We start from the raw sequence: 12,744 nt of genomic DNA on the forward strand, positions 1-12,744 counted from the left end.
ACATTCCGGAAGGCAAGAGACAAGCATCTCTCCCTCCTTGCATTCCTCCAGAATCATGATAACTGTTTGGAGGTCCGAGTTAGCGTCTTTCAAAAACACTGTTCTTCTCTCCCTGCGCATACACTTATGGCTGCGTTTCACTTTCAGGTACCTCATTTGGTTTTCACATAGCATGACTTTCAACTTCATTTTATTATGTTTTATTTGAGATTAATGCAAAAAAAATTAACCCCTTTTTCTGTCCCATCCGCTATTTGTCTGTCAGTGGGAATTGTTCTCGGATTTTATCTTTTTCTTTTCACCTTCATGCAGTGTTAAAACACTGATGCGTTATGTACTTTAAGACTTTACGAGGTCCATGTAGCAACAGGCTTCGCCCAGGCAAAGCTCTGCGATTGCCTAATGTCTTGTGTGCGTCTCATTCTGCTGTAGTGTTTGCCAATGAACTTGCAGCGGTTAATTGAATTCAGCACTCGAGGGCAGCCCCTGTGCTGGAGCCCACTGTGCTTTTACACTTCATGTCCTTAATGCAGGCCTGGGCTGCACAGGTCCTGGAGTGGCACAGATGCACAGATGATACTTGCTTCGTTGCAACCCTTAATTATGCAGTTGAGTCAATTACCGAACAAGGGGCGAATTAAAGTGGCTGAGCTTGAAGTGATTCAGTAATTGATGATTCAGAGAGTCCGTGGAGCCACGGCACGCCAGGAATGCAGTCACCTACCCGTGCTGTTGTGCTTCTGGAGTTTAAAACATCCCAGGAAAAATGCTACGTTTGTGCAAAACAGACGCATGTTGGAGGATTGCTTATCTGTGTTGTGAGAATATGTGTGTGTGTGTGTGTGTGTGTGTGTGTGTGTGTGTGTTTCTGGGGAGGGGACCCCATCCTTATCAGATTTAGGTGTGGCAGCATAGCATAGTGGTTAAGGTGCAGGGCTTGTAACCGAAATGTTGCCAGCTCAATTCCAACTGGGGCACTGCTGCTGTACCCTTGGGTAAGGTACTTAACCCATAATTGCCTCAGTAAATATCCAGCTGTATAAATGGATAACATTGTAAAGAACTGTAACCTATGTAAGTCACTCTGAGAGCGTCTGCTAAATAATGTAATGTAATGTAAATGTAAGACCCCAGTAGCTGAGACTCACAATAAAGATGTCTGAAGTTAAGCCCAGCAGCCCAGCTCTCTCCTGGCAGGGGGTATATGCTGTGGCCCTCATCTCTGCTACGCAATATCTCCTGGAATGACAGCTGGGTGCCTCATTTAACACCCCCCCCCCCAACATACCCCCCGTCACCCCCACTGCCCACCCGAAAGCCATCTCTCCGTCTAATGATGACAGATGAACCTCAGCACTATAACCTTACAGGGCCCAGTGACTGGATGCTCAATCTCGGTCACTCACATTCGCGACACAGGTGACTACATTACCCATAATACACTGTAATGCCACGTGTCGCTGCCCTACATTAGCTGCTGTGTAAATATTTATATTAGGTAATCTGTCCCTAAGAGGTGGGTGTCAGAGTGACTAAATATCTGTGCACGCACCATAGCAGAGCAGAAGTTACACAATAATAACGAGGGCGTAGTGCAATCTGCTAGCATAATGATACGGTAGCTAACTTGTTCCAGAACCTCACTGAGTCCAGCCTCGGAGCAGCTTGGCCTGAGATCTTTAAGGCAGCATGAATGCTCTGTTCCATTTTAAAATGTCTGAGCAGGTGCTGTGGCGGGTTAGACACTAAACTCAGTACTCTAGTCCTGAAAGGGCAAAGTTCAGGCCTCACACAACAGATATGTCACACATGCGGAGATGGGGGGCAGGGGGACACACCCGTAACTCGTGACACCCACTTTCCACTCCTCCTCACCGTCCGCTTTCGGAAAACACGATGATGCTACGCAAATATCATGAGGCATTGAGACATGCACCCAAGAGGAACAATGATATCACTGAGAATTAATATCTTGTGACATTTTGTTTTTTACCAGTGAAACTGCTAAAGAGTTTGTTTCTCACCCTGTCTGCTTGCTTTGGACTGTCGAATTGGCTATGTTTGTTCCCCCCTCTGTTGGGATCCATGATTTTTTGGAGTTGACTCTGGGTGAGTGAGGCTGGGACACCGAACAGCAGGGTAGCAAGTCCCAAACCTTTTCATTACAGCTAATCTGTCTGCCTTCTTCACCTTACGAAAGTTCACCTCCCTTTTTGCCCTCTGTTCTATCATTACCTATGGCCAATCCTTTAACCATTGGTTGACATACTGTATATACCTACGATAATTTGAAGTGAATTTTTTGGTCAAAAAAATCAGAGAGTATTTGCAAATGAATCCCAGGGAAAGCGTGTAGTTGTACAATCCACACACCATGGCAGTGCATCCAACCAAGCACTTTCCCCGGGTTTTTTTTTTTTTCCCCCGGATCCATTTTATTTTTCAGCTGGGCCTGTCCCTCTGGCTGATTGGCTGGTCGTGGTGTCACGTGACCAATGGCAGCAGGTGAACAGGCTGAGGTTAAGGGGATGGGGGGGACCTCTGGGCTGTAGGGGAGGCACACAGGGTGAGATTAGCTCCGATAGCAGAGCCGCTCTGGTGTTTTCCGTCACACTGCTGTCAACCGGAGATGGATCTCCCGCAGATTTTTCCCAAGACGTGCTTTAGGGTGTTCCGGTGACATTCCTCCTACACCCTCATCTTAACCTACTGGCCTGAAAAAAGGACTGGTACAAGCCTACACTCGATTCAGGATGTGTTTTCAGATTGCTTAATGATCACATTTTTTTAGGTGACACAGAACCCTTTTCATCCATTAATGGTTAATATACAGATTAAACGGTTGAATGGTTCACTTTTAAAAAAAAAAATAATAAAATACCTTTTTTACAGTGACTGCCCTGCGCTATGTAGTGGGTGAGCAGCATATTTGCTTGCTTACAAGTCACAATCATCATTGCGTTGTGTGCTCAGCTATGACTGAATGTTATCATATAAACATCAGTGTCCTGCCTTGACCTGGCTTGACCTTGTGTGAAGTTTCATTCAGCAAGGAAGGAGGGTATTTGGGAAAACACGTTTCTTTCTACATTTCACACAGAAAGAAAATGTACCTGAATAAAGCATTGAAATGGGAAATTTGTTTGTTGTAATCACAACAAATGTACTGTGCTTTGGTGAAATAATCATATTGCATCACCTGTTTGACATTCTCAGTATCTCGCATGTATCTGAATGAGCTGCTGGATATCCACTGGGGCTTTTCCTGTAGGAGGAAGGCAGGGGAGACGCACTGTAAGGTAAGTGGAACTGTTCTGCTTTTCACAGCATCTCTAAAGATATTCTGAGTGTGATGACACACTTGCTCTCATCCCAGTTTCTTTCAGTTGCTCTTCAGAATTTTTTTTTTTCATTTCCTCCAAATGCGATCAGTTTTTTCTGTCTTTTTCTTACCGTAACTCATGGTTTGCAAGAGAGAACAGAACACTATGCCCATGAAGAATGCCAAAGGCAACATGATTTCAGATTCGAGTCCGCCTAAAATACGTTAACCATAGAGCTTGGTTTTGGAGCATGTTTGTGATGCTGAATTCTGAACACCAGGGTCTGAAACAAAGTCAAAACTCTTTGCTGAGAGGACAATATGACAAATAATCTTTGTCTCCGTGTTGTATTTGCTGCTGGGCCTTTGATTCTTGCACAGATTTGTGTCTGTTGCAAACCCAATGCATGGTAAACACAGCAGACCTGTACAGTGTTTACCGTAGATGACAGAGCTGAGGGGTTCAATAGACTACCAGCTACTAGTAAGTTCACCAGTATGACTGCTGCCAGAGCTTTTCATTTGCAGTGCATGCTGGTTGTTCAGCCCCCAAAGGCAATTCAGAGAGCAAAATGGGATTCATTTTCATTCACTGTCATTTCTGTTCTTTCAGATGGTAAGGGTGAATACTGCAGTGAAATCCCCACACTCACCCCCCACCCCCCACATCCACCACCAATTTCTGAAACCCTCAGATCCTGTTACATAAACTCACCACAAATAAAACGCGGGCTCCTTTGTTGTTTTGCGGTTCACATGAAGTCCATTCGGGCGCGAGGTGTGAAGCTTGTTTTTTTTTTGGATGAAAGTGGAACTTTTAAGCCGCTTTGAGTCCCGCAATCTTTCTTTTGTACCCCCCTCAAGGTGAGCGCAGGAATGACAGCCTATCACTCGCACATACTCACAGCGGACAACCATTCTATTAGGTGCTTTTTCGCTTGCGTGTGTGTGTGTGTGTGTGTGTGGGGGGGGGGGGGGTTGGTAAACACTATCCAAATTTCCATTTCCATCTGTTGCTGCAGGTGGGAGCCACACAAAGAGGTATTTAAGTCTAATTATATAACAGAGTCAGATAGCAGATGCAGCAGAACTGAAACTCCAGGGCCTGACCTTTCTCAGAGGGGTAGAAACACAAGGCAATGTATTTCCTGTAGGCCTATCTCTGTTTCCTAGGTTTCTAGTTATGGCGTTGGTTTCATCTGAGGTGGAACACAGTAAGATCTCTGTCACTACAATCCAATTTGTCATATTCAGCCCACGCTGTGCAAACAACCTCACAGCAACGCACTAATGCCAGTCATAAAATGTTAGGGGACTTCTGTAAAGACAGCAATGTGCAAAAGAGGATATCTGTATGTAGTGGTATGACTGACACCTCTATAGGCCCTTGCAACAACGAAAATAGGTGAAAATTAATTACCGAGCCATCGGGTTTCATTCGAGTCCGCAAATGCGGTGAGTGTTTACAATAATAAAATGTGTTTTTGGCCGGTCTGTACAGGACTGTAGCCTGTTCACGTGAGCGAAAATGTATCTACGACAGGTCAAATTTCACTTTCCTCCGTATGACAACTGTGACACAGCTTTCAAGTATATTTGTGAATGACATAGACCGTAAAAATAATTACAATGTCTTCGACACACCTAGTAACAACTGTAAGCAACTAGCGACCAATTTTTCAGGGAGTGGTTCTGGTCGCGCTGTACTGTGTGTACGACTGAACTATCTGCTTATTCTCAGGTATCATCTTAGGGCAGGCGCTGCGCAGATGCAATAATCTTTATATTGTATGGGTGCGATAATATCTGTTCTTTCCATTATCAGCTCATCTTGACGGCATAAAAAGGTAGTAATCTGTGCAGTGCCTTCTCTCGAGTGATGTGCACGGACAAGCAACGACTGAAGAGGCAGCGGACTGAAAATATCCGTGTTTTGTTGTTTGTTTCGTTTGTTTTATAAAAAGTGTGGCAACACCGGTTCTCAAAATTTTGTTTAGCTGTTGAGTGCATCATATTTACAGGGTGTGTGCTTATCAAATAAAGAAAGCTAATAAAATACACGTAGCCTCCTCCTGCTTGCTAAGAAACAGAAGGGAGTACAGAAAACATGCTGGTACTACAAACAGCACGGGAGGCAGCGTGGAATAATAAAAAAAGATTGTCTACATATTGTTTAGCAAATTATGTCAGAGAGCAGCAGGGACCACCGCTTTCGCGCTACACGTCCAATAGTGGGCAGCGCGGTTGCAAAATCAGTTTGTGAGTGGCGCTGAAACCGAGGCTGCAACGTCATGCAAAAACTCACAACCTCACCCAGAGAGGCGAGAGCTAGCGAGCGGAGGGAGAAAGGCAAACAGATTGGAGCGACGGAAAGGGAAAACCGTAAGTACCGTAGCTGGATAGATGCGATTTTACTGCAACTTTGTTGCGTGATGTGTGCCGGGGAGGCTCTGAGTCGGTCCCTGGCCGCAGTTTATTATCGATACGGGACGCGTGCTCTGACTGCACAATCTAACTGTTTTGCGAATGAACATGGGGACCGGGTTTAAAACGCGTAACACACGGTTTGCGGAAGAGCAGGTCAAATGTCTAGAATATGGCGGAGCGTGAGTGGAAATAACCCAACTCCTGATGTTTTACTTGACAATATTACCTTTCTCGGCCGCTTCCGTGAACAACGCGGAACTTCCAAGCATTGCATATTTAAGTATTAACCTCCATCAGGACGGTGGGAGGGTTTGAGCAATGGCGTTTTGTAAAATTCTGCCAGTGACAGTGTAGAAGTTATAGCGGAAATGGAAAAGTTATAACATTTTTGTAGTTAAAAACGCAAATTCTTTAGTGGAACCAGCATCCAGTAATACCGATCGTTGTATGAGAGGCCTGTATATTTTCTCCCTGTTAATTCCTGGTTTGCGTCTTACTTGAGGACTGGAACGACGTTCATTTTATGAACGTTTTATTTACTGCAAGCAAAGCAGCCCCCTGATGTTCATGTATCTGATAACGTGCCCCGCCTAGTTCAGTACAATGTGGAAGGAGATAACTGGTTTCCTCGTAAAGGAGTTGGAGAGTCAACACATGCGAAAAGCGCAACAGAACTACAACCTCCAGATTATCGACGAAATTATGCGGCAGTCATCTTTCACATTACATTAGAGGTCTTGCATGTAAAATAAGATTATCCAGACAAGTCATCCGACCATCAGTATTTCGCACTTAACTCGTCTGATGAATGTGAAAGCGTTTAATTAAGTTTGCGATGGTTGGGAAATAATATTTTTTTTTACCAGCGTGGTTGTACACATTCGCTCGTGCGTCGTGTTATGTGCGCATGGAACGTAAATCGATGTTTTTTTAGGATACAGGTGTCAGTTTTGTGGTAGCCACCGGGCGGGTGTGAAAATCCGTTTGGGTTAGTAAAACCTAGTGTAATCCGGGAATGGATTACTCAAGAGCCTTGCACAATTGACACTCTCCGGTCTTCTTTTTCTTTTTGGTCGACGAGTAACGTTTTCCCACTGAAGTTTAATTTGATTTCCACCTGGTGCAGTAAAACTTGTACAGTACAGTTTGTCCACTGGACTCGTAGTCTTTGCATTGATAATTAAGGATGTTGCTATTCGTAAGTAAAGATCTAGTCGGTCGGAACAAGTAAAATCTAATCTGTGTGGATGAATAATGGTTTCATCGTTTTAAAGTTATTTCATTGCTTGGAAGAGCTCAGTGTGAAATAAAAAGTGGCGCGGGTGCTTTGCAAAACTGTTTTTTAAACCTTTCGTTTTCTGCACAATTTGATGTGGTCCAGGAGGGTTTGATCATTTTTACAACGATTTTCCTTTGGTTGAAAAGGAAAATATTGCGCCGCATTCTTTTTCTCAGAGCTGCTTTAGAGTTTGGGCGATGCAGGGAGGATGTGCTAGCCGCTAGTACAGCTTTTAGCGAGGAAGTGACTCTCTGCCAATCTGTTCGATCCCCATGGACCGTTGGTATCCTGCCCTGTTCCGATGGCAAAAAGAGATGATTCTCGATCGTTTTCAAAGAGCTTAGAGATGGCCTCTTGTGTGATGCCTGCTGCACGAATCCAGCCCAATCCTGCAGGTTGGAGACAAAGAGCCCAGAACACGAGCTGCCATTGGCTCCAGCCTGAACCCAGAGGAGTTTATGAGCACTGTTTTTGATTAATGAGCGCTGACTGTGTGCTGTATGAAAAATTAGCAGTAATTTCCTTCATTATTCTAACAATTAAACATGCAAATGCAGCTCAAAATGAATTAGTTTTTTCACGGAAGAAGTCCATGAGTGTTTGAAAATGAAGTTCAGGGCACCAGGCATGTACCGAGTGATTGGCGCTTGTGAGGTAATTCTACAAAGGCTTGGTAGTTGTGCCAGGCACTTTGCTCGGGTTTCTCTTTCTCTCTGAACCACCGTAGGTGCCCGTGAAACACAGGCCTATTGTCCTTCGGGGCGAGCCCGAGACAATGGGCTGTTGAGCAGAGGTGTGAGGCCCTCTCTGTGTCCCTGCCTGGAGACCGGGGTGAGTCCCATCACGCTCTCTCTCCCCCTGCCCTCTCTGTCTCCGCCGGGTCACGTGACGGGGTGGCGGCGGTGACCTCGCCGGTCTGAGGTGTGACCTCATAACGTCCCCCGACGGGGGCGGGAGGAAGGAACTCCTCGCCATGGCCCGTCCTCCGGGGGTTCGGAGGAATGCCGGGTTCAGGGGCGCGCTGGAAAAACAAACGGGGGCGTTTCGGCGGCCTTCCCTTGAAAGGGAGGATTTAAAGATGACACACTTAACGCCTGAACATCGAGTTGCTCTGTGTGATAAAGGGAGCAAAGTGGCACAGTTGATTCTTTTTTTTTGAATTTTGTGTTTTTCCTCCCCCAGACAGTTTGTCTGTCTAAGTTCTTTCAAGCCTATTTTCGAATACCAGGTTTGTCGTGTGGTGTGAAGGTAGAATCTCACAGAGCTTTGGTTCCAGGGTCTGCGCTCTGGGATGTGTCATATCAGTAGACCTGCATGTCATGTGATGTTGAAGGTGTATTATTAGAGTAAGGCCCAAAGCACTCAGCTTGTCATAGAGGATCCCTGTGGGATTTTAGGAGTCTAATGGCCAGGTGCAGAAAACTACACTTGTGGGAGCAGCAAATGCACCCTTCTCCCCCCACCTCACCCCAGTCAGAGATAAATGGCACCTCCAGCGCAGACGTCTGGACCAATCCCAGAGGAGCCCTTATTATGAGCCCGCATGTGCGACACACGCGGCCGTGCCGAGACCTCAGGACCGGGCGTGCGTCGATGCGTGTGGGCAGCTTGGAGACAAGCAGTAATCTGTGACAGGAAAGGGCTGCAGGGGGAGAGTGGTGCTCGGAAACCGAAAGATTAAGACAGAGAGAGAGGAAGGTGACCATGAAAACGGCTGCCGCTTCTTCACACTCGCCCTGGTCCAGTTCCTCCCCCAGGGGGCTGGAGGGAGTCGTAAAACGCCTCCACCACCAACCCCCCCCAAAGAGCAGGGCCGCCACCCTAACGTGCAAGGGGCGTTGCCCTAAAGCGCAGGGCCACTCTCAGGGCACCGAGGGTACGTGTGATGCTCTAATTGGCTGGCTGTCAGTGCTCTCTCCGGGCCCACGCTCCTGCGATCCCACACCAGTTCCCCACACCAGTGCTGCCTGTCATTATTTCTGCTCATGCGTGTAGCCCAGGCCTGATGAGCGCAGGTAGCTATCACTACAGCCACAGTAGAGAGGGAGTTTTTTGGTGTTTGGTGTGACGTGGCGGAAAGTCAGGGGAGGGTGACCGCTCTGCACTTCCTCATTATAAAAAAGAAGAAACTTGATGGCATGTGAACAGCAACACTCAGCATCTCATGATGAGTGTCTAGGAGCAAAGGGCGGTGCTGCACTCTCTGACCTGGAGCCACCAGCCACTATCATACACGGCGCTCCTGCCTTTTTCTCATCCCATCGGGCTTCTCTTGAAATTAAAATTTAAACTGGATTTAACATTCAACAAATTTAAACATGGAGAAAAAAGGACGGAATGTCTTAACATGTTGCCTGTTGATAATATATATGGGGGGGGGGGATCCCTTCAGTTAAGAAAGTCTTTGTTAGGGTGTTCTCACCAGTTGCAAGACAGTGTTGTGAACTGCAGAACAGGGGGGCAGAAACGTACCTCTCTTGATATTGTGAACTGGGAGTGACTTTGGGGTCAGAGGGAACACTACCTAGTCATCTATCACGTTGGTGCTCGTGTTTGTTTTTAATGCCAACCAGTTTCTGCTATGCATACAAATTTAGTCTGGCTGCTTGCTGCGGATGTCTCCATGCAGTGGGGTCTCGTGGCTGGGTAGTATGGCGTGTAGGTTTGAGACTTACACCTTTAAGCAGAGGGATGCCAGTCACATTATGTGCTTCTGCTTGCATCATTTCAGGGGTCAGGCAGCTAAATAAATGAGTAAATATGCAAAAATTAAGCCACGCAGGTCACCCACGATATGGGTGTTTATGCCTTTTCCAAATCATCTCCAAAAAGCTTTTCTCAAACCCTTTTTTCTCCCAGCTACCCAGTATTTTTGAGATCCTCAGCTTTAATCGGGTCAGTTTCATCCTTCCAAAATGCATTTCTCAGTGCCAGATGTACTATTTCTTAGAATAAGTACCTGAAGAGTTAGTCAATGGGGTGAGATTTTGTACTGAGACAGAACCCTTCATGCCTTCAGCATTGCAGTTAGAGGGGGAACAGCCAGAAGAGGCATTTATTTCCTTTCAAGTGTTGATTCATTACTGTTGTTAGCTGCGCTGGCTTTTGAACGCATGCAGCTACTTAGATTACCATATATCAATTCCACTTCTCAAACCCTGGACATCTGTGATCAATTTTTCACGATCCAGCTACAACGTTTGCATGAGAAGAGAAACTTAATTAGATTTTATTTTGTCCATTGTACCTCGGTATTAGGTTATTCTGTTGCTGTCCCCTGTGACGTTTGAATGGAGATTCAGAGCAGATTGGTGGGTTCCACGATTTTGATATGAAAGGGAAATTGGAGCGTTTCTGAATCTGTGTCTGGCCATCAGGGTCACGCTGCCTTTTTGCATGTCCTTTCATGTGCCTGTTGCCTTTAGCTGCGGTGTTAGAACACATCAGAGCCTGGTGAAGCAAATGGAGTATTTGCATTTTAAAGAGCTTGTCTCTCCAATCATACACTGATACTTGAATTACATGGTTTGTTTTTTTTTTTTAACATCGGGGTTGGCACCCAGAACTGGGAGTCAAGACGTGAATCCTTGGGACTCAATAGGATGATACTGCAGTTTTTATGACTATATCCCGTAGTGCATACGGATATCTGCTGTAAAAATAAAAAGCTGTTGATAAACTCATGGGGCTGAAGTTTCAGTTACTGTTTCTCTGAAATAGCTTGTAAGCGCATCTCCTGGAGGGGGTGTTATTTGATGAAGTCAAACACTTACGGACTTTTAAAAAAACTTGAGCATTTTAAAGAGAGGTCGAGTAACTGTGAATTCGTTTGAGGTGTCCTGGGTTTCCTTGTAGTCTTTTTTGCTTGTTAATAGTTTTTAATCCTTCTTGAAAAATAAGGATTGTCGCCCCCTTTTTCTCTTCCTTCTCCACATCAACAAGAACTTCCATGTGAATCTTCCAGAATTCAATGCTCAGATTTTACTCGAGCAAGCCCATAGATGAGTCAGTGAGTGTGGAGAGGTTTATCATGGTAATACTTTGCCCTTTAGCCATTATTGTCACTCGGGGTTCCCTTGCAGTTCTTTCAACATGTTCTTAATCTGTACAAAATATTCTCTCTTTTTTCTGAATCATCTGAAGTTGATATTGGATGTAATGATGTTCAACGCACTGTGATGCTATCAGTCATCCAGGACAGGAGCTTGAGTAATAACCAGCAGCAGGTACACAGTGTTCAGTGAGGGGTGTTATAAGGTGATGCTTCCTGAGTTCACCCAGAGAACACATCCATTTATACTCGCCAGCGAATTTTAACATCTGTCGGAGCTGACGATTAGCACCCATGTTATCTCTGAGATTTTAACCTGAGGCCACTGATTGATAGAAGCCATAAGTATGCATACGTGAAAGAGGAGAAATATGCTGTATGTTTGTCTGCATTGATGTAGTAGCTTTTATTCCACGTATTTGAATAAATAAATGGCCAGACTGGTCATACCTCTTTCTGCACTGTAAAGCCTCTCACAACTGATGTTAAATGTGAATCCGTATTCTAAACAGTTGTCTGTATTTTGATGAGGGCTTCATTTGCAGTGGACTGACTCCTCTTTTTTTGCTAAATTTAAAAAAAAAAAAAAAAAAAAAAACAGCCTAATTTGGAAGTGGCGACAAAGGAGAGGGAGGAATCCGAAATGTCACGGTGGTGTTCCCGAGCGAACGGGGGAAATTGCTTTTTAAGTAGAGAAACAGTGGTGTTTGATTTGATTTCTTCATGTCCTTTATATTCCAGCGTGTTGCTGAGGAGGCACTGGGGTCTTGTGGTAGTGGCTTTTTTTTTTTAGTGCCACTTGTTGTTGCTTCTCATTGTTATTCCATCCTGTGGGATTCTGCTGGAAATGGGGTTCTGGAGAGGCCTGTGTACTTGTGGATGGAGCAGCAGTTTTTCTGTCCTGCTGTGGTGTGTGTGTGTGTAAATAATTCAGGGAAAAAAAATCCCATTTATTTAGTCATTACCATGAAAACACTGGTACCTGCCGGCCCTGGATACAGGGAGTTGCATGACAAAAGTGACAGGCTGACAATAATTGCTTCAGAATTACTGGCAGGCAGCGATAAGACTGCGTGTTTATGACCCGCCTGTAGGGCGGGCGGATACATTGTCTTGACCACAGGATCGTCAGAAAATTGTCTCTGGCACCAGAACGAGTTGCGCCAGTCCAGAGAACAAAAGTAGAGGCAACAGTTGGTTTACCAGATCAATCCATACTTTATTCATATTCTCTGTGGCAAAAAAAAACATCCTCTGTGTTTTTACAGTCCTTTAGGTGTTTATGATCAATTCTTAGTGCATCCCATATAGGGTAAAATTCATTGCTGGTCTTCAGTTGTCACCATTACAACCATGGTGCTACTCTGCATCCCACTTCTAACACCACTGTCAGTCTGTTCTTATCATGTTTCTGAAATCCAGCACTTAGGAGGAAATACTAATAGCAAAAGTCTCTGGAGCACCTGTTGCCAAGAAAATGTATCTGAGTGAAAGAGGACTACCTACTTGTCAGTTTAGGTGGTCTTGCAGTGTTGTCATCATCAAAATTGGAAATGAGCTGAAAACCTATCTAATCTTTTAGCTGCAGTTGTCATGCTCCGAGCCTCTGGGAACGAGGTCTTTTTTTTTTTTTGTCCATAGTCATATTTGATAAATCAATTCATT

At 45.0% G+C, this 12,744-nt stretch overlaps 1 protein-coding gene across 1 annotated transcript in view; it reads left to right on the forward strand.

Annotated features, from left to right (window-relative positions):
* The first annotated feature begins 5,625 nt into the window (after positions 1–5,625).
* LOC118771955 (ras-related protein Rap-1b) overlaps positions 5,626–12,744 on the forward strand; it is a 47,927-nt gene continuing 40,808 nt past the window's right edge. The window contains exon 1 of the mRNA XM_036520147.1: positions 5,626–5,704. The gene's annotated coding sequence lies outside the window, so the exon portion shown is untranslated. The remainder of the gene's footprint in view (positions 5,705–12,744) is intronic.

This window comes from Megalops cyprinoides, chromosome 25, assembly GCF_013368585.1.
Source record: "Megalops cyprinoides isolate fMegCyp1 chromosome 25, fMegCyp1.pri, whole genome shotgun sequence".
NCBI lineage: Eukaryota > Metazoa > Chordata > Actinopteri > Elopiformes > Megalopidae > Megalops > Megalops cyprinoides.